Consider the following 23,096-nt stretch of genomic DNA (forward strand, 5'->3'; position numbering starts at 1 on the left):
CTTTGGCATCATGCTCAGCTTATAAAGCTGGGGAGAAGGAAGTGGGGGATGTCTGAAGTGATGGCAGTTTTTTCCCCAGGTGTGTCTGAAGGAGCCTTGTTCTCTTGGGGATGGCTGAACATCTGCCTGCCTATGGGAAGTGGTGAATTAATTCCTTGTTTTGCTTTGCTGGCTGCTTAGCTTTTGCCTTCCTGATTAAACTGTCCTTATCTAAACCCACGAGATTTCTGGCTTTCACCCAGACTGTTCCAGCTTTTCTCCTTCGCAGTGGGATAGGAGAAAGTGAGTGACTGTATGGGGTTAAACCACAACAAAGTCATTTGCAGTTCTCAGTCTTGAGGTTGCCTCCTGAAGCTCCACTTTCCTCTGCCTCATCATGGGTTTTACCTCCTGTGGGTTACCACATCTTAGCTGTGCAGACTGGATAGATTCCTGTGGGAAGACACAGTTATGTGATAGTTGGTTCACAGATTTAGATAAAACAGCCCAAACAAATCTATGCCTTTTGTCCACTTGTAAATGTCCACTTAACCTGAAGAGGTCAACTGGGTGTAAAGAAGGGCCTATTTCCTTTGGCTTAAAACTAAACTCAATTAAATGGATTGCTCCAAAAACACTAAACATAGACTTCTCTAGAAAAACAGATTTTTAATTTTAGAGGATTTTTGAAAAGAAGAACAAAATACTAAAATTAATCTTCATACCCATGTGCAAACTTTATGTTTTCCAAGTGTATTGCTACTTTCCAGAGATATGATACAATACTGCTTATTATGGGATTGTGTTGCTTCCTGCCAACTCCGTCTTAGCCCTAGCCACAAGCATAACTCATATGTGCATGCTGAAACCTAGAAATACCTAACAGAAGACACAGCATAATTTTCATGGTCCAAAAATGCAGAGTGCCTAACACTGCCTTTGTTTACAGATGTGTCACCTGAGGATGTGGCCAAGGGCAGTGTCACCTTACAGCAGACCAGGTTGCTCAGAGCCCCATCCAGCCTGGCCATGGGCACTGCCAGGGATGGAGCAGCCACAGCTGCTCTGGACAAACTGTGCCAGGGCCTCAGCACCCCCATAAGAAAGAATTTCTTCCCAACATCCCATCTGAACCTGCTGTCTGTCAGTGTCTGTCAGTGTGAACCCATTGCCCCTTGTCCTGTCACTCCAGGCCCTTATCCAGAGTCTCTCTCCATTTTTTTTGGAGGCTCCTTTCAGGCACTGGAAGGCCTCAGTGAGGTCACCCCAAAGCTTTCTCTTCTCCAGGCTGCACAATCCCAATTCCCTCAGCCTTTCCTCCCAGCAGAGCTGCTTCATCCCTCTGATCCCCTTGGTGTCCCTGCTCTGGCCTGGCTCCAGCAGCTCCCTGTCCTTGCTGTGCTGGGCCCAGGGCTGGATGCAGCCCTGCAGAGGGGCTCAGCAGAGAGGGGCAGAGGGGCAGAATCCCCCCTGCCCTGGTGCCCACAGTGCCTTGAATGCAGCCCAGAAATTTCTCCCTTTCCTCCTTGGGATGACTTTTGAAAGGTTGTTTCCTTTCCATTTGCTCCCCGAAGAAGAAAGAGTCGCTGTCATTTCTCACCCTCTCCCCACTGATCGTTGTATCTGTTGTACTTCAGATTACCAGTCATTCTCACTGTCCCTTAGGCCACTGCATGTGCTTTCATTTGCACATGAAAGTATGTCCATGCATTCCAACATTCGTCCTGCATATCTGTCATGGTTTGACATTGGTGCAATGCTACTGTAGTTATGAAAATATATTTTTCTCAAATGAGTGTTGTGAGATGCGACTAGAAATAGAGCAGAGCAGGCTTAAGCTTAGAAATAAAGAAAAAATAATTTTATTAACCTACAACTATAATAAAAGGAACACACAGAATTCAAAATGAAAACTTTAAAAAATATTCTTCCTCCCTTCACCCAATTTCTAACACAGCACAGTGAGACAAAACTTTGGATTCTCAATCAAGTTACCATCTTTCAGATAATTAATTCTCAGTTCATCACTGCTCCTCAGATAATTAATTCTCAGTTATTAAGGGAGAGAGGTTTTTTGTACTGTAGGTTTTCTAGGAAACACCGTTGAAACTTCTTGTGTTTTTATGTCACACATGGCACTGCTTGGAGAAAATTTGCTATCGTGACTTTTTTTTCTACGTACAGTGCTTTCACTACTGTTCATGCACTAAAACTGCTTATAGGGTTCTATTTTAAGGATGCTTTGCTAAGTATTAAAGAATAACTATCTCTTATCTGTGAAGAACAGTCTTCCCTTTATTTTCACTTTTTTTGGGGCTACGGGTCTTGAGAACAGAGATTTTCTTCTTTTTTTGCTGAAGCCAGAGGGCACTACTACACTCTCTTCATCTTTTTCTCATTCTCTCTTCTCTTGCACTTGGCGTCACTGCAGCAGGTCAGTCTCTTGGCTGAAGCTATTGCATCCCCCTAACTGCAGTTTCTGTGTTACAGGAAAAATTGATTTACTCTATGGCTATGTGGCATTGTGTGTTTTAAGGTGTTTATATGAGTTCAGTTGTAAAGTTGGTTATCCCTTTTATAAGTTAAAAATATGGTTTATTCCTCAGTTCCCCCCATGTACTTCCCTCATAATGGTTTCTCCCCTTGTTTTCCTGCCAATGGCTTGTCCCTCAAGGCGACTGATCCCTTGATCCTTTCTTTTATGCCCTTATAGGTTTATTTCTTTCCTCCTGGTGCTGCCCACTTCCCCTGTCTATCATTGTAACCAACCCCCTTTTATTTGGAGAACCTTCCATGTCAATCATCCCTTAGTCGATGTATGATTTGCCTCCAGAGCCTCTTTCCTCCCCTGTGCAATCCTTATTGGTCCAGCTGTGTCCCACACTCCTCCCCTGAGCGTCGTTTATTGGTTCCTTCGTGTTTCCTCCTGTCACGCCCATCCCCTTTATCAGGGCCTACTCAAGCCATCCTCCTCTGACGCCTGTCCCTGGTCCTCCCTGGGAAATGAAGCCCCTTGGCATCCACACGAGTGTCCACCCTCTCCTTCATTTCAGAATTTCGTAGCGACGGTCTCACCTGTGCCACCCACGCCACAGACGGCACCACTACCTGGGGGTTCTTGAGAAGAACCCTAAGTGGAGTGGCAGATCTTGTGGTCCCCTCCGGCCGCACACTGGGAGCGGCTAGCTGGCATTTGTCCAGCTCCCATGGCAGCAGAGCAGGCTACAATGGCTATGCAAGAGAAGTCCAGCTAAAGGCTACTCCATCATCTCCTCTTACTTAGGATTCTTTTTTATCTTTTTCTGACATTTTTTACTGTTCTGACTTTCATTACACTTGCTCATTTTCTTCTATTTCATGTCTGTCTTGTCTGTTATTCCATTCAAGGAAAACTAGTGATTAGTAAAGTTTTTATTGTCTAAGAAAAGGGTTAAAACTTTGGGCTCTGCCCACCCAGAACTCCCACCTCGATCGGGCACCTTCTTGCTGCAGCCCCCCTCCTTTCTCAGCCGGCCAGCTGTGCTGCCAGCACATGATATATAATTTCAAGGTGGCAGGCTCTCTCTCTGGGCGGGGGGGGCTCTCTCTTTCTGGGGCTGCCCAGAACATCCCAGTGTTTCTCCACCTTTCTGTCCTGCAGGGGGCTTCACCCCCCTTCTCTGTCCAAGGCTCCAGCCTACCGAGGCCGAGGCCGCATGGCTTCCCCTCCCTCGCCCAGCCTGTGGCTTCGAAGGGGAGGAACCAAGAGAGAGTTCCCCTGGGAGTTCTCTGCTTTTAACCCCCTGTGTTCTCAGAGGCGTATCCATGTCTTTAGGGGCCACACCAGGTGCCAATATTCAAATTTGAGCACCTCTTGGTGTTGTTATGAATATGAATGAGGCCAAACTTTCTCCAGAGAAAGAGGTTGTCGTTTATTAAAATAGCCACAAGAACAGAGTAACCAGGATAAGCCCAGGCATCCACGCAGCGAGCCAAAAACAGAACAGTGCACTACCCCCAAGTGCACTGGCTTCTCCCCAAAAAAACCAAGTACCCCAAAAGAAGGACCCTAACCCGTCTGAACTTCCCCCACCCCATTTATAGCCCCTTTTGAGTCCAGGATTGGTCCATTTTGGATCCGAATGACGATTGGTCCATTTTGGATCTGCATGACAATTGGTCCATTTCCAGACTTCTCATTGGTCCTTAACACTGTTCATTCTGGACCAATCGTTTCTGCAGGGCTTCGAATGATTGGTCAGATCTTCCATCCAATCCGCCTTCGACCTTGCCTTGCCCTGCCAGACCACTGTTCCACCAAAGCCCGGACCGTTGTCCTAGCACATTCGAATAAGTCTCCCCTTTTAACGTAATACAATTAATATAACATAATTAATACAATATAATTGAACTATACCCTTATTTAACTTAACTTTTACCTATAACAGTGTGACCACAACTTCCCAAAAAACTCATTTCCTTGTCAACCCAGGACAATATGACAAAGACAAATATGAGTATTTTCTCTCAAGATTTTGTGCAAACATAGATGCTGGCAGCTTGAAACTAAATACATATTTGGTATTCATGCTTTTTCATTTGGAGAAATTGGATACATTAGATTAATCATGCCCAAAATTATTGATTATTAATTATAAACAAGTCTGGAGTAGACAAACCTAAATGAACCTTATATAAGGTGCACCTGTGCATTAAAAAATAAAAACCTTACAAACTGTACTATGCTGCTTATAGGAAATAATCCTCCCCCTTAAAAAATTTACATTTCCTCAGTTTACAACACTGTAACTTGCTACTATTGTTACATTAACCAATGTTTCTAGATGTGAGGTCCACCTTTTCATGGAAAGGAGGAAAAAAAAATGTTTCAGTGACATATTCCTACAGTGATAGCCTTTAATGCTGAGTTTTTCTGGTTAATGTTAGTTCTAATGAGGTTCCTTTGAATCTTCTTGGAATTCTTTGTCAAAATAAAAAGAATAGTTCTTAATGTGTTTCCTTTGTGTATTCCTGTAAAGTATTCTTTCCCAAGTTCCCAAGAAGGATTCCCTAACAGTAAAAGGAAACTAAGCTTAAAATCATAGTTTTCCTTCCAGTGTTCATCTTGTTGAGTTTTTGGCTAATTCTATATTTGTCCTGTAATTTTTAAAATTCCTTCAGCTTTTTCTTTATCTCCTCTGTTACCACTTCAGACCATAATCTAATACACCCAAAAATGCTCTGAAAAACTGTTTTGTAAAGATGATGGAATTATTACAATACTTTTCCTGCTCATTGTTTTGGCAAATACATTTGGCAATAAGGAAGATTTAAGAAAATTCATAAATACATGAAAATAAACCAAGACATTAGATAGAGAGAGGGAATGTGTGTGGTGTGTATTTAAAAAAAAAAATCAAAGGGTAGGTGGCTGCCACCATGCTGTTCCTCCGTGTTCGTGTTAATGAAAAGGTGCAGTAGGACAGTAAAATGATACTTCTCATCTTAAACAGGAACAAGAGGACAAGCAAAGCATCCAAAGTGGGCTCTGCATGATGCTTTAGTCAGTGTAGGAGGAGAATTCAGGAAGAGGTGCTGCAAACTAAGCAAGGACTCGCTGTGGTGTCCTCGCCAAAAGGGAAGGGAGCTCCTAAGATCCACAGATACTCCTGGTGGAAAGGAATGACAAAAGTCAGAGGGTCTGAGAAAGTTTATAAAGTTTATGGGTAAATCACACACACCTGCCATACAAATCTATGTGAGTTTGTCCCTGATCTGCAAGTACATACACATGGTGGTGGATTTGGAACAAAAGGTGGGGTGAAAGGGAAGAGAGAGAGAGAGGGATTAAAGAGGGGGAAGGAAGGTGGTGAAGGGATGGGATGGGATGGGATGGGATGGGATGGGATGGGATGGGATGGGATGGGATGGGATGGGATGGGATGGGATGGGATGGGATGGGATGGGATGGGATGGGATGACCAGTTCTGGTGCTACTGTTGCACTATTGACCTAGCTGAGACGGGTGCCTGGCCTCCTGTGTGCTCAGGCTTTATGGGGATGTCTTTTCATAGATAAGTTTCCTCACCCTGGAGATAAGTTCCTTGTTTTCTGTACAAATTACTTGACAGAGAATAACAAAATCACTGAGATTTGAAAAGACTTCAGAGATCATCAGATCCAGCCTGTAATCTATCCCCACTGTGTCAACCAGCCCAGAGCACAGAGTGCCGCATCCAATGGTTTCTGGAACACCACCAGGGATGGGGACTCCACCCTGGGCAGCCTGTTCCAATGTTTCACAATCCTTTCTAAGAAGAAACTGCTCCTTATGTCGATCCTGAACCTCCTGTTGTGCATCCTGAGGCCATTTCCTCTTGTCCCGTCACTACTTGCCTTGGAGAAGAGACCAGCTCCCACTTTGCCACAACCTCCTTTGGAAGTGCAAAGCCAAACCCTGTTTGGCTGTGGCATTGTCCCATGGTAGGAGCAGTTTGCAGAGTCTAATTTCTGTCCCCATAGTGTCACCTGAAAGGTTTAATAAGTGTGGCACAGGAGCAGTGCCACACTGGGTCACCAGCCCAGCCATCCCTATATCCTTTCTCTTGCCATGCCCTGCATTAGACAGCTCATTTTCAGAAAGCTGCTAATTGAACCTTGATGACCAAAAGGGAATTGGTTCCTTTATGCTTCATTTAGAGGGAGGATTATATTCTAAACCATTAGGCTTTGTTTTTCTTTCCAGTAACTCTTGGACATATTTTTCTTTCTCCCACTTCTTCGTGGTGTAACTGTAGGTGCTGATCTTTATATGATTCATCACGTAAGCGTCCAGTCCCTTCTTTACTCTTGACAAATGCTAAACCTCAAAGCCACTCTGTGACTGATTAATCCCACACTAAATGGCACTGATATCCTTCCTATGTGGCCACAGGAATGGCTATGCAGGGGGTGCATTTGCATTCCTGTCAGGTGAGTTCTCCCTCCCCCATTAGCCTCAGGTTAACAATAGCACAGTACAGAGTTCCTGCCTCCGTCAGCATGCTCAATTCGCATTAAGTGACCAAAATCCTTGATGCTAAACCAGATCACAGAAATAAAGGGTATTTTGAAATTTGGTATGTTTTCTAGTTCTGCTTCCCTCCTACAGAGTTGAGCAACACACGCTCTGCAACAAATGCTGTTTGCTTCTTGAGGTCTCATTTTGATATGCTTAGATCTGTTTAGTTTTATAATATTCAAAATTTGCTCCAACAGAAAAAATTACAGTTTATAACAAATAATAATAATAAAAACATCACGCCCGTTGTCTTCGGGAAAGTTGAGGAAAGCAACCAGGATAACAGGCACAGACAATGTTAAAGATGCCCAGGAAGCAAAGTTGTTCTCTTTGCACTGAGCACAAAATGCTGAAAGATGTGAAGAGGGAGTGGCACATGTGATGCCCAACACAAACTGAATCTAATTCCAGGTGAATGCTTTCCTGTTTCTTTATGGAACCCAGCAGTGTTATTGCAGCCTCATTTAGACTGCTGTAGTTCCATCTGGGTCAGTATTTCCTTTGGAAATCCCTATTTTTAGGGCTTTAGAAACTGCTCATAAAAAGCTTTAATGGGCAGAAATCTTGGCAGCCCTGCTCCCAGTATGGGAGAAAGCCACTGAGTTTTAAGAGAGTTTATTTCCCTCTAAGTTGTAACTAAATTACTTCATGGGCTTTGCTGAGAGGAAAGCTTTCAGACTTTCTGTGTCCTCTTGTGGCCTGGACTAAGGCAGTCTTGTTGCTGAACATGAATAACACCTGTTGCTGAGTGAGGAAACCCAAGGATGAGTCTCTTGGGTCACTTTTGCCCAGACCCCCCAGCTGTAATGTAGTCCTGGCAATTCTTATACGGAAAAGGGGAGAGCAGATAAAACTGAGGGACAATTCCGCACTCTTTTCCCACCCCACCCCAATATATTCCCGATACCAAATATAGAAGATTCATATCCTGACCAATTTCTTTCCATTTGTGGAGGCCATAAACCAGGCATACATATTTTCTTTTCCTCAGTTCAGGGTTTAATTTCACACCTTGGGCCTTCTTATTTATCCCCCAGCCCTTTTAGGCAGTCTGAACGCATAAAGGCATGACTAAGAATGCATAAAGATTATTGACACTTGTTTTATGGGCTCTTTGAACTGTTCAAGTGATATAAAGGGAATGCGAAGTAATAGGAAACAGAAGCAGCAGTGTGTTAGTAATAGAAAGAATAGGAAGAAAAGTCTCTTAAACTGGTGGGGATCATCTAGATGGTTTGCTTCATTTTTATTCCACCAGCCCTGGCTAAGTCTATTTGCAGTGGTCAGATGCCCTGTTCCTCTTCTCTGTGGTCTGTTCACTGAGGAAATCTCTCCACAGAACCCTTGGAATGACTGTGTGGATTCCATGCCATGTCATGCCATGGCAGCACTACCCCCAAGACAGTGTTGCAGTTCGGTGGCTGGAATTGCAGTTGTGCATGGTTTGAAGTGAAGCTTCACCTCATTGTGTGTGGTAGATTGTTTTTCTCTTGTAATCTTAAGGTGTTCCTTATTGTGAGGTTATAGTGGTTTGTTGCATGTACCCCGTTTGGTTTGCCCCAATGGTTTTGCCCTGAAGTTGTTTACTACTATTTCCCTGCCTAATCATATGTCAGTCCCCATGTCAATCTCCCTTGCACCTCCCTGATTTCCAGACCCTTCCCTGCCAATCCTTAAAGTACTGCCCTCTTCCCTTGCTCATCAAATGTAACCCCACCCCTTTCTCTAGAACCTTCCTTGTCTATCACTCAAAGTTCCATTGGTGTGACAAGCCTGATCCCCTCCCATGTTATCCCCTATTGGTTACCTAGAATCTGATCCCCAAGATATGTTCCTCTCCTGCTGTTCTAATATTGGTTATCCTTCTCTAACAGTGTCTCCTGTGCTTAAGTTGCTGTAACCCTGTTGAAGCTTGTCACTTGCCCCTGGACCCTCTTGGAGTTTAAACCCTCTTGAGAACTTATACAAGTGGCCTCTCTCAACTCCTTTGCTCTGCCTTCCTCGACTCGGGATTCCTCTCAGCAGCTGCCCAAAGCAGCTTTGCTGCCTCTGGGAGTTAGGCAGCTCTGCTCTACTTCCCCCAGACTGACCCGTAGCAGCTGCTCTTGGCACGGGCCAGGAGGCGAGGGCTAGCAAAAGGATCACCAAGCGACAGCCTGTGCCACTTGTGCACCTCTTATTCAGGGTTGGAAGTCCCAGGAAGGATTTGTGTGTGTGGTGATGAGCAAACACAGCTCTCCAGGACATTTCCATTTCTTACCAACACTGATTTGGATGTCTTGAGAAATAACATTAAATTAAAAAGTGTGAGAACTTCAACAATCCCTTCTGTAGTCACACATGATTGTGAAGAAACTAAAACATCCCTCACTCCCTTCTTTAATGTACAGATAACTTAATTCTGTATACCAAGACAAAGGAGAACTCAGAATCTGAGTTCTTCTGTCAGTGAAGGACCTCTCAATGCATTTTTCAGGGAGATTTACCTTTTATTGTGGTCACAGCTTCATGTTATTGATTCTCTGTCACTCAGAGTTATCCTCATATTTTTTGGTACTGCTGCTGCCTGGGAATTACTCCCTGCTTTAGATGCATTTGCTCCTTATTTGTGTCACTTTGTGCTTGGTTTTACTCAGAATGTTTTTGTTTAACTTTCGACTGGTTTGCTGTAATGCATTAAATAGTTCATTTAATTGTTACTTTGCACTGGGTCAGTATTTTGCACTGAATAGTATGTTTGTATGCTCATGGGATTCCCCTATTATAGCACACAGTCTTCCACCCCATCCTCACTCCCCAAGCCCCAGTGGAGGTCTCTCCCCAGGTTACGCCCTCCCCTTGTCCCTGCCATCACTTGTATCCCATTGGCTGTGTTCCCTCTTGTCCGCCCCCCATTCCCCTGGGTTTAAAATCTCCTGCCATGAGTGATTCTGGCTCTCTCCCCTCTGGGATCCTGCAGATGGATCCCCAGGCAGCTCCTAGCTAGGAATAAAGTGAGACTCTGGTCACAAGAGAAAAGAGCACCTTGAGTCTTTTACCTTTTTCCTTGTAAAGGCTGAGAGGGACCAGAGTCCAGAGCTAGCCACTTCAGACCCGAACAGCCCCAGAGATCAGCCTTTACACTGATCTGCCAATTTTTCAAGATCTTTCAGATTCTGATCCAGTCTTCCAAAGCACTTAGAATTTCCTTTCTTTCAACATGATATTCAGATCTTTATGGAACCCATTAAGCACTTAGCCTCAGTTAATACTTTGTGCAAATAATGAACTTTTCAGTTCTTAGTCCAAACAAACAAAACATTTAGCCTTGAACATAAATGATTTCTTTTTCTTTCTCTTGGAGAAGAAAATCCCTTCCAACTCAGCATATTCTGTGGTTCTGTGGAAAAAAAGTCATCATGAGTCAATGGAAATATTTTTGTTTTCATTGCTGACAATTCTAATAAAAGCAAAGAACTGAATGAGAAATGAATAGCTTCATTAGGTAACACTGAATAACAAAGAAATGCCACTCTTTCTGTTTAACCCAGTGCTTAAGCTGCTTACCCAAAATACCAGAGATTTAAATTCACTGCCTTCTCCCATGGAGAAGTGTCAAATCCCCAGCTACTAGAATGCCCTGGCCTCCAAACTCTTTGTCAGATCTGGGCAGCTTTTCAGTCTCCCTTTTAAAGCATTTTCACAATATGCTGAAGTGATCCCCGGCAGAGGGACAAGAACCAGGGCATTCTCTTTTCCAAGTGAGTATGCCAATAAGTACAGAGAGAGCACCAAGCTCCAGCTTCTCTTTCCCATGTCTTGGACAGCTCTGTTCTTGGGCAGGGATCCTTTTATGAACAACAGCCAGCAGAGGAACTTTCTTCCACCAGTCTAAACCAGAATAGCCTTAATGTGGATATGGATAATGCCTTAGATGTGGAATAGGACAAGAGTAATCAATTCTTCACATCTAAAAGGTTCCTCACATCCAAAACGGTGTTCTCATAAAAAAGGATGAAGATCCTTGCTCCACTTGAGCAACCCAAACCGAAAATTTTAAAATAATTTTCTGAAAAGCTTTACCAAAATCACTGCATCTTTTCAGGCCAGCCTCAAACTTGTCCTTCAGTGAGCTGAACATAGCAAGTACATTCTTAGTGACACTCACTTGTGACAACATGCGACAAGTATCTGTCTGTACCTGAGAGGATCCAACACGGACTCCTTCCAAAACAAGTAAGAGGGACCTCAACCAGCTTCTGCTGAAAGTATCTGAAGAAAAATTTTTGTGGCTTTGGGAAGCCCAACATGATGTTATGGTGCCACAAGTCTAACAATAAATAGGTTTGAACTGTTCCCTCTTTGGGTAATGTTACTTTGAGCTCCCAGATGTGGCCAAGGAGAACAGTCTGTGCTGCTCTGTTCTCAGCTGCCATGTGGAATAGCTTCCCCAGCCTAAACCAGACCAAGATTGAGACAATTAGAGAACCTAATACAAAAACAGACGTGGTTGGGTTTGAAATTCATTAGTAACAAAAGCTGTGCAAGATCTTTGCTGCTAAACTACTCATCAAATAGTAAAGCTCGAGGAAGCCAGCCCTGCATATTGGTGATGGATTGGGATGGGAAAGGAAGTGCTGATCACATCAGATGGCTGAGCTCTGTATTCTCAATAGAATAGAAAGCTTTGTGCACACTTAAATTGTGGTGAAAGAAACCCTAGACCTCTAGCAAAAAATCAGTGTCTGGTAAGGCCCTTGCTCAGTGCTATGTTTGGGTGAGGATTACAAGGTTTATTTTCAATTCTTATGTTCAGAGCGTAACCACTGAAGAATACTTTGTTGGAGATGGTCCAATGCTTGGAGTGAGTTTCTTGTCAAATGACAACACTCTAAGAATGGACTGCAGAAGACTCAGAAGTAGAGGGGCCCTCAGCCCTGGTGTCCCTGTGTGCAGGGAGGGCTCCAAGCAGGGCCCAGGCTCTGCTCCAGGGCCCAGCAATGGCACCAGAGGGACTGAGGCCAGGAGGTTCCACCTGGGCAGGAGGCAGAACTTCTGTCCTGGGCAGTGACTGAGGACTGAACAGATTGAACAGAGAGGGTGTGGAGTCTCCTCACTGGGGATATTCCAAAGTCAACTGGACACAGTCCTGTACCTTGAGAAGTTCATGGCACACTGCTGCAACAAACAAATGGCTCACTATGTGGCCTCGAAAATCAGGATTTCCCAACACTAGCAGGGTGAGAACACCCTTAGCAAATGCCTAAAGTTTTCTATACATGCCTTTTTTTTTCTATAGGACCCCCTGCACAGAGCAAAGCTTTATCTATACCCTTCACAGACTTGACTTATATTTCAGCTGCTTTTTCAGATATTCTAGAAAAGTTTCCTATAGCTAACTTCAGTGCAAAAGATCAATGTGTATCTATTAGTTAGGTATCTACAAAGACTCTAACTAACATTCATAGTTATTTGCTCTTGCTAAGCTACAGGGGCAGCCCTGAAGGACAAAATAGTGACAAAAGGGAACAAAGCATTTCCAGCTGGCACTGCTTTCTTATTCAGCTTTCTGTGTAGGATTTTATATGTATCTTTCTGTAGATTTGGCACTGGCCAGGAGTAGAAAACAGCTGGTCTGCCTGGCCAAGTGGTGCAGTTCAGAACTACAGTTTTCATGGAACTTTATTATGAAACTGTTTATGACAATGCTGAACTCATATACATAAGTGTAACCTAAAAACCTTAGGAAATTTTCAAGCCTCCTAGAAAAGCTAACATCTTTAGGAATACCATGGACTCAAACTCAGTACTTGACCTTAAAAGCATATCTGAAGAAGAATGTTGTGGAGACTGTTTGTATTGAATATTTCAAGCAAAATCTTTACATTCTTATGTTCTTAAATGTTCATGGGTTTGGGCTATGAAATATGAGACTTTTGCAATTGTGATGTACTTAATAAAGCTTTGGATGCTGCAAAGCTGCCAGTGTTCTTGGGGAGATACATCTATGAAATGCTTTCTAGTTTTTAACAGTAATAACTGTCATTTCAGTCCCTCACTCTGCTCTGTGAAGCAGAACTGTGGCAGTTTTGTTCCTGGGAGGTGCTGAGATGCTCTGCTGCTTGCTAGGTTTTGCTCTGCGCTACTCACATCTGGTTTGAGAAGCACAAATGAGAGGTCTCACCGTACTGTGGCATCTGATCCCAGTAGCTGCAACTCATTCAGGAAGCACAAATGGAGATGGATCACCATGGAGTTCCACAACGAGTTCCAGCGTGCACAAACGTGTCAGGTTATCTCCATTAGCAGAGAGGTGAAGATGATCTAAGGGAACCTAGAGAGATATGGCATCCAGCAGCAGCCTGATTTCTTTCTCTGCTCAGCATTGTTTGTATGTGCAGTCTTGGATTGAGCACTCTGTCTCAGAAGAAAAATGACCCAGGGTCCAGATTCCACTTTTTTATTAGAACTGATGCCTTTGAAAACAACTTTGGCAATGTTCTGGGCAGAATTTTGTCCTTGTTCCACACACAGAAACAGATTCTGTGCAGAATTTTGTTCCTGTCATGAACACAGAAGCAGATTTCTCTTTCCCATTTATCTTTCACTTCCATGTCTTCCCTTCTGTATCCTCCCTCTGTTTTTTCTCTCTGCCTCAAACAATAGGTGTCTAAAAAATAAGGGTATGCCTTCTGGATGTACCATTTGAATGGATTTTAAATATATGGATCTGGATCTATTCCTCAGCATCTTGAGTGTCTAATCATCTTGAGCACTGCTTCCAGTTCGGAGTAAATTCTAAGTTAACAAATTTAAAATTGGACAGTGCAAAAGGCTTCTTCCCTTCTCCTGATTAATCACAGCATCTTCAAAATGATTATTTGTTTTTCTCCTTAATAAAAATGGTTAAACAGGGGCATCTTACAGCCATAATGAATGGGGGGAAATTGGATTTAATTGTGTGCTGCTGAGGACAACCATGACCACAGCTCATCAAAAGACTATCCAGTTTTTAAAAAAACTCACAGTCTAATTAGAGTGACCAGAGTTCCTTTTTCTTAAAAATAAATGATGTACAAGTTTCAATGAGAATAAATTTTAGCAGACTGGCATGAACAGGAAAGTCTTGAGTAATATATATGAACAGATGTAAAGAAATTTGAAGTTTACGTCTGTATTTTAACAGATTTCAGTGGGACCACACTGGGCTCAGGGAAAAGCAATTGGAAGGACACTATTCTAAAAGCCACATGTGTGGAATTTTCACTGTAATGGGACGTTTTTATGCTCAGAACAAGGGTTCTGTCCTTTGCTTATATGGCATGATAATGCCATGGTGGGAGACAGATATAAAGAACGGGCAAAATAAGTGCTTTTGTCTCTCCTCTTGGGGCATTTGCTTTGTGGCTTAATTGTAGAAAAAAAAGTCCAGTAGAGAGAAGTCTAAATTTAGTCTACTCTTGGGGGATCCACACCATTTCAATATTTCTTGGCAATATTTCAATATTGCAACAAGTAACAAATTCTTTGGAGGTGGTTTTGTAGCCACTGAAATCAAAGTCTAATATCCCAGTAAGTTTTTGGTAGCAAAATGAAGATCCTTTACTTTTGCAGAGAGTCTTGTACTACTTTAGGCCCTCTAAATACTTCAGAAATCCTGTTGGCTGCTAAAAATAAAAGGGGTTGTGACATTTGTTTACAAATCTGCACCCGTATGGAACAAATGGATTGACTTCTTGACTCAATGGGGGCAGCAGAATTCCACTAAATGGAAATGTTTTAGTCAGACTTTTAATTTAAAATGCTAACACTTTTGTTTTACATCTTAATGCTGCACTAACACTGAATTAAAATGGAGTCCCAATGGTAATGTGCAATATCTGAATCAATATCACACAATTAGTGTCATGAAAATTAATATTAAATGATATAATAGAAGTGGGACTCACCAGAAAGAGGGGATTTTTAAGGGAATAAAAAGCCTTTGGTGTCCATTAACTCATGCCTGACTAATGCTAAATTATCAAATATCTGGAAAATACTTGTGAGAGCTTCACTAATGTCCACAAAATGTATCCTAATTCATGCTATTGTGATAAATTCTGAAAGAATTCATTATGACTCAGTACTTTTAATAGATAGTTACCCATACATTTAATCTCAACGAACTCTGTGGGACGAAATCACGTCCCAGTGATTAATCCCACAAAGATGCTCTGGTGGACTGTGTCCAAACTCTTTATTTAAAGACTACCAATGGCTGCTTTTTCTGTTTGACATATTTAAGTTTGGAGCTTTCAGCCATGACTGAGAATCCACATCCTGCCTCATTTTGTGGCTTCATGGTCCATGCAATGCCTCTGTCCATGTGGTCTCCACAATGGACAGGCTGAGGTGGATGTGACAACAGGAGGAGCACAATGATGGATGTGATTTTGGTCTGTCCAATCTCATGTTATATAAATATTAAATTCATTTGCTTTTTCATTTCATTCAGACAAGAAAACTGCTTGGATTCAGATTTTATCAGACACTAGATATATGGATTTTTTGAGGTTGTTCCCTCCACTCATGGAGTCTCCCACATCTGTTCCACTGCAGGTCATGGCAGGGCCTGTCCCAATGCCTTCAATGCATCAGGAATCTGGTTTGTATTCTCTATGTAAACAATATAAAATAACATGTTTTCTATCAAACTATTTCCCTGCAAAAATAACCTCCCAATAAGCAAAGTGTTCTTTAATATCTGAAACATAAAAGCCATTTACAATTTATTGTAAATTATTACAGACATACTCAAGCATGGGCCAATTTTCAAGGCGTGGGAACAATATAAATTTAAATTAAACTCTTGTAACTTTGTGAAAATTGCAGATATCTCTTTCAAGTTCTCTCCATCCTTTTAGTTGGATATGCTCTCTGAACTAAATTTAATGTAAATGTTACTACTTTCACCCAAAACACATGTCCAGACACAACAAAGTTTTTAGAGCATATGCTTTGCTGGATTTATGCCTGGATTAAATCCAGAGAAGCCCAGTGTGCTCTTCTAAGCAGGACTGCATCCATACATGCTTATATGACTTCCTAAATCAAGGCCTTTTTTTGTTTGCATTGCTCAAAAACTTGCTCTTCGTTTAGCCTTCATATTTATTGATTTTTAAAGAATTTGCCAAAGTAACAATTATAAACTAGAAGTCAGGGCAGTCTTACACCAAGTTTATTTTCTATGTAGCCAGTAGACAAATGTACAACAGAAAGTCAATTTACCTGTATTTAATAGTTCGTGGTCACCATTTGTCTATACATTCCTTATGTCACTTATACATTAAATCAGTAAAATTAAAAAATACTGATTTACTTGGTTCTTCTAGAACTACATAGAAATTGGTTGCTACATTTTGATTTTCACGAGAAAAAAACTGCAGTAGATCAGAGTCGATCCTATTGTGTGCCAGAGATTAATTTGGTGCTGTGATAGATTTGGACATTATAAAATATGCTTCTACTCTGAACACACGCTGCATTAAATAGCAGCTTATACCAATCAGTCCCACACTCTGAGCAGAGTCAAAATTGCTGACTTCAATGACAAAGTGACTTTTATAATGTTTTTTCCCCAAAAGTACATGCTTGAGATTGTAACTGAAGAATGTGCTTCTGCATATGGTTGAATTCAAAATATTTAAATGGCAGTGCAAGCTTGCCTTGAATATGTGCTAAAGTGCAGCTCCTGATAAAAAGAGATTTGCCTGCACAGAATAGGGTGTGGTAGCCATCTTCTGCTCCATCAATTAATCTAGCAGGTCAGGAAAATCTTTTTTTCTGAAGGAAAATAAAAAGAATCTTCATGGAAGGCACTACCACCGCCACTGTTTGTTTGGGTGTTTGTTTGTTTGTTCTTTTGGTTTTTTATTTTTATTTGGTTGGTGGGGTTTTTTTGGGGGGGGGGGTTTTCTGGTTATTTTATAACTGACACCCTTAATCAGCTCTTCCCTCTTCTTCTCCTCTGATATTGCAGTGCCTTTTTCTCATTCTGTTAACATTGCTGTTAGAATTCTCTACACCTAAATTTTCCTCCAATCTTTCAGGGAATCCTAAGTAATGAATCTGTAGTTCAAGTGAGGAATCATGATTTTCTTTCAAGCAAAGACATCAGAAGGCCCTGATTTCCACAAAGGAAAACCATTTCTGCGTATTTACTTCAATGCTTGCTTGACCTTTCTTGTGCATCGACAGGTACATGTGTGTTCAAGCACTCACACAAAAATCAGGCCCTGATTTTGCTCTCTTGAAGCACCACTTTGGTTTGCTCATTCTCCTCTGAGTGCTTGGATACATATTCTTCCTACCCCACATAATGGACCTTTAACTACAAACTCAAGGTACCTTTTGTCCACTCAGCTCTTCACAGTTACTTCAGCACATGGTCAAGTAAAGCAAAAAATTGAATTATCCTGTGTTGAAATCCATGTTGCACAAAGTACACTGGTCACAGCTGGCAAGTGAACGACATTTCAATCAGCCAAGACAGGTCTGCAGGAACTCCAGCCGTCCCTTAGGTTCTTCCCCTTGTGGAATTGGAGGCAGAGGCTGCAAGGAATGCTGAATTTCCTGCTAGACTTTATTTTCACAGGATCAAAACCATTTAGGCTGTCAAAACAGTAACGACTCCAAGGTATCACCTTTATCTCAGGTACTCCTCAAGCTGGTTATTAGAGACTGGAAGAGTATCCTGGAGGAGTGTCACTTGAGATTTACTTGAGTCTCACCTTTTTTCCATGGGGTGTGATATTTATGTTTCCATAGGCCAGGATGCTGAGCTTGGTGGACTTTCACCCTGGACTTGTGCTGTTCTTGCTTCCAAGTTGAACCTATAAACAAACCATCCTTATTCAAGACATAGAATTATGAATAAACAGCACAATAATTCATGTAAATGGCTATTTATTTATTTGCTATTATTAAGCAAGCAAAACACTCAAAATCTGCTTGGGCTGGGAAATGAAGCTCCGTGGGGCTGACTGTCCTTCAGTCAATTCCAGCTGGAAGAGGAGAGGCAGGAACTGGGGCAGGACTAGTCCTACTGAGAATCAGCTCTCTGAAAATTGGATGTCTGGCTCAAGCTGCTCACATGGGGGTCTGTCTCAAGCACCTCGAGGGAGTGATTCATCTCTCTCATCTGAAAGATTAAACTAAGTGAGGACAGCTAAATGTGGGGGAAATCAATCTTGTTCTCAGTTTCATCCTCTCTTGTCTTTCCATCCTCTTAAGTTTTTTCACCCCACTGATTATATTCTAAGCAACTGAATAATGATGTATAGCAAGCTTAATAAAGCTTATCAAATTAAAAGGAATAAAAAGAATTCTTAAACCATCTGAGGCTCCCAAGGAATAACAAAGATGTTTCGCATATTTTCTTCCCAGAGTCTGAAGGACACTGAGAGTCAATGGAGTCATTTTTGTTCCCATAAAAAAAGAAAAAACCAACCAATAATATTAATTTCAAGGGGTTTGCTTTGCTTTGTTTTGTCCAGGTTAAGCCCAATCTTTTTCACTTCCTGGAAAGAAAAGCTTCCATTTTCAGCTTAAACTTATTTCTACAATTGCAAAACAAAAACAGGGGTTAAGAATATGAATCACCAAGAGTTTTCAGGAGGAAAATTATCAGAAATTCCATTTTCTTCTGGTATTCAGAATTTTCTGTGTGCTTTCTTTTCAGTCTAGAAAGAAAAGCTGTTTTGAATAGTCAAAAAAACAGGGTTCTTTCACAACTGTTCTTGCTTTCAGTTTCTTCCAGAGGACTCTGCCTTGTTGTGAATGAGTAATAACTGTTTCCAGGGCTGTCCATGAGTAAAGTCTATTCATTTCCTCGAGCCAAAATGGGCTTTTGTGTCTGGGCAATGACTTCTGGATCAGATTTAGTTATTTCAGAAAAAATGCCTCCTGATGCTGCCAGCAGCACTTGTAAGAGAGGATGTATGTCTGTATGGGATGCTTACTGAGCCCAGGCCTTTGTCTTCATCTGTGCTATAATTTCATTTACCTGTCAATAGGGATGATATTTACATCAACCTCACAGAGCTGTTGCAAAGTTCACCTCAGTAAAATCTGCCATATGTCAGGTCCTTGGAAGCAAGATGGGATGGAATCATAAAGAAGTTATTTTTAGTATTCAGAAATTAATCTTTTAACCTGCCAGAACAGATGCTCTTTGCCTTTCTCTGTGCCCTCAAGGCTGCTGAACTCTGGTGAATCATGAGCAGAAATTAGCTGCAGACTTTGCCTGCAGACAAGGTAAGGATTGCATCAGACCCTGTGGAAATAAAGATATGTTCTCAAAGACTTGTTGGAGTCCTTTTGAATGTGAAGATTGTGTTGGACAACTTCATAGATGATTCTGCAGCTCTCAAACCCAAAATTGTTCTGTTGGAAAGGCTTTCTCTAGGAAGTGACAGCTGTTTAGGCCACTAAAATTTAGATTTGTGTTCTGAAATCTGCTGGTTTTCCATAATTTTCCCCCTGTTTGGAATTAGTAATTGTCAGAGTCGCAGTTTTCAAAGGAAAAATTTAAACTATAGGAATACCTTTAAAAAGTATTCAGGACCAACAATGAAGCAAAGTTTAAGAGTCCTAAATAAAAAAAAAGCAGCCATGGCCTGGAAATTAAAAACTAAGGCCAAAAAAGAGAGAGTGCTAAGGCTTAGAATATCTGGAATGGAAAAATGCATAAAGAGTAAATAGGGGAAGATTATTTATTTAAGTTTCAGGCTTTCTTTTTCTCAATTATGTTTTAAGAATGCTTCATTTTAATTATCAACATGAATGGTTCAGTGACTCAGATCTACAGACCTCAACAGCTACAGCTCAACAATGTGCAAAATCTGTTCCTCACACTACCTTTCCCTCTGATACTTTACCACTGCTGCTGCTATGTTTCAGTTGGGACTGTGTGACCAGAAATGGGAATGTTAGGGAGAAAAATGTCTGCAAACACTCACATTCCCTTTGCTTCGCCATGAAAAATGCCACACCACCAGTGTGGCACTGGCCTTCCTGCAGAGAAATCCTGTGAGCCTCATTGCTTCAAGCTGTCCAAGCTTCCAGCTTCGGGAGAACCTGCCCAAGAGCTTGCCAGGATGATGGGATCTGAAATAACAGCACTGTGGCCCTGTCCATTTTTCACACTCTTTGCCTAAGCATGCACTGGCTCAATCAGTGGCTTTGGACTGACAGAAAGTAGGTATAGATTGGTTAGTGGAAAATAATTCTTCCTTGCGAGGGTGGTGAGGCACTGCCACGGGTTTCTGGCAGACTGGAATGTTGATGGATAACGACTCAAAACAATCTGCCAGTGTGGAGGTGCTCAAGTGTTATTTTTATGCTTTTGTATTGCTGTGTCACTGTAGATAATCATAACCAAAATGGCTACAAACCTGCTTCCCATTGCAAACAAACTATTCAAAAATAAATCTTGAAAATATATATATATTTATAAATACGGTAATTTGTGTTGTTTCATTTAACCTGTCCCAAGATATTTATTAACAAGAACCTGGGATACCCTTGCCTTCAGGGGCAGCTCATAACACTTGCACAGAGCAGCTGTGGCTGCCCCATCCCTGGAAGTGTTCAAGGCCAGGTTGGATGGGGCTCTGAGCAAGGGATAAGGGAAGGTGTTCCTGACCATGTCAGGGGTTGGGAATTTAATGGACTTTAAGGTGCCTTGCAAAGGCAAAGGCAAATAATTCTATAATTCCATGATCTAGACATGGAGTGATCTGGTCCAGCCCATCGCAGCTGCACAGCCCCAGAAGTAGGAGCACTGTGCAAGGGATGAGTGAACCTCAAAGCTGGGATGTGGCTGTCACACTGCCAGGGTCACTTCATAGTGCCTCTGTCTGGTGTCTCTGTACCAGACAGACCCAGCAGCCTGCTCAGAGCTGACTTCACAGAATCACAGAATCGTTTATGTTATATGTAGTAGAGATAATTCATGCTCTAGAAATAGATATATGCATGTATAAAATATTAGGAGAAACCAAACCTATGCTTGTAACTACTCTGACTGGGGACTGCATTCTATTCAAATTATAACCAGTTCCTGGAAAACGCTGAAGATAATATCAAACCCGTTGCCGTATGAATAGGGGAGGCTTGGGCCATGAGCTAAGCCTGCAGTCACCCTGAAGGACAGAGTTATGCACATTGTAGCCACCTCCCGGACAGCCCGGGACAATAGCAGATCGTTTACCATATGAATGAGACTGGCTTGGGCCATCAGAGGTTTCCTGTGGCACCAAGCACTTAGAAGAAATCATCTGTACCTTCTTGAGATGGAATGTCCTGAGGAAAGCTCACAAGACCTGGCATCTATTGCAGAGGAGAACGTATGTGGCCCGAAGTTTAGAATCTGACTAGCTGAGGGCGAAAGGCCGACGCCCCTCTGCAATTCCTGGCCAGCACCCTTCGGCGTCTGATGGCCTCGGGCTGTGCTGGCTGCGGACTGGCGTACCTCGCTGGTATAGGAGAGGAACGGAGCTGACCATTTCCCTGGGGTTAAACATCGGTTTATTCAAGGTGATGCCGCATCCAAACACCGGGAACCCGTCCGGGCAAAAGTTTTTTCATAGGGGGTGAAAACAGGATTATAAAGGAGGGGGGGTGGGTACAGGCGGAGCCAATCGGGAAGGGTGAGGGGATGAACTTCACAGAACTGACACTCCATGGGGACCAATAATCAAAAGGTAAAGGAGGTGTCCTGGGACTCCAGCCAACCACCATCTCCAGAGAGGAGAAGGTTCTCGAAACCTGGGAGGAGGAAGGGAGTGATTGACTGGACAGGGAGGAAACAACTTTCACTTATAAGGGAAACCAGGGGAGGAGCAATTACATATCGGCAACTATGAATAGCGGTTACTATAGCAACTTAGCTGACAGGCTAGCACTGGCGGGAAAAACTGGGGGAACGAACCCATTTTACACATAATAGGGGAGAACAATACATAAATTGGGGGAATAACACAAGAAACTTAACAACACACTACCACAATCTATGGTACTCAGGAGCTGGCATCACCTGCTCCATATGAATACACCTTCTGCCGGGACACTCAGACATTCATCTGGGTTTGGACTCCGTCTTAGTCTGTTTCTACACATGTATGGATCCAACTTTACATGCAAAGGGACACAAAGGAATATGTGGTCATCTCTGCCTCAGGCAGAATAAACTGTATATAAGCTGGCTGCTGAAGGCACTTGGTGTGAACTCCTGGGGAAACACTGCCACTTTGTCAGTGGACCCTAGTTCACCCAGAACCTGTGTCTGGGGCAGACGCTGCCTTGGCTGTGGTGGTTTTTCCGAAATTTTCTATTTTTTGTTATCGATCTAATAAATCTTTGTCAAATTTTTCATAAATTTGGCTACAGATTTGATAATTTATAATGGTTTAGGCTTGAAAAGACCTGCTAGATAATAGAGTCAATCCTTTTACTGAGCACCTCTTTATCAACCAGACCAGACCACTGAGTCATTTCTTGAAAACGTCCAATAATGGGGGCTCCACACCTCCCTGGGCAGCCTGTTCTAGTGCTTAACCACCCTTTCCACAACAAAATTCTTCATATTGTCCAACCTGACCCTCTCCTGGTGCAGCTTGAGGCCATTTCCTCTTGTCCTCTCCCTTGTTCCCTGGGAGAAGACCATGACCCCACTTGCCTGCACCTTCCTGTCAAGGAGTTGTACAGAGTGAAGAAGTCCCCCTTGAGCCTCCTCTTCTCCAGGCTGAGCCCCTCAACTCCTTCAGCTGTTCCTCACAGAATGCGCTGTCTTGGTGTATTCAGAGTACAGAGCTTGAAGATGAACAGGGGTCCATGCAAACACCAACAGCTGCAGAGTTACCATGGAAGAGAACCAGCCAGGCATTTCAGGTACAAAGAGATAATGGAGATATGGTTCAGAGGAGTGAATCATCTCTTTCGTGCTGCTAAAATGCTGCTCATAAAATGTGATGACAGCCTCAGCGTTAATAACATGTGCGCTATCTCTGTGATCAGCACAATGTTTATTTTAGAGAATAGTGTTTATTCCTTCCAT

General features: G+C 42.4%; 1 protein-coding gene and 1 long non-coding RNA gene across 2 annotated transcripts in view; one reads left to right on the forward strand and one right to left on the reverse strand.

Moving 5' to 3' along the window:
• The window catches only part of LOC102075478 (potassium voltage-gated channel subfamily A member 1), a 175,235-nt gene that overhangs the window by 135,746 nt on the left and 16,393 nt on the right, over positions 1-23,096 (forward strand). The window lies entirely within an intron of this gene.
• Positions 15,696-23,096, reverse strand: part of LOC102073894 (uncharacterized) — a 126,283-nt gene continuing 118,882 nt past the window's right edge. The window contains exon 6 of the long non-coding RNA XR_012579969.1: positions 15,696-17,871. This is a non-coding gene — a long non-coding RNA (uncharacterized LOC102073894). The remainder of the gene's footprint in view (positions 17,872-23,096) is intronic.

The sequence above is a fragment of the Zonotrichia albicollis genome, chromosome 4, assembly GCF_047830755.1.
Source record: "Zonotrichia albicollis isolate bZonAlb1 chromosome 4, bZonAlb1.hap1, whole genome shotgun sequence".
Classification (NCBI taxonomy): Eukaryota; Metazoa; Chordata; class Aves; order Passeriformes; family Passerellidae; genus Zonotrichia; species Zonotrichia albicollis.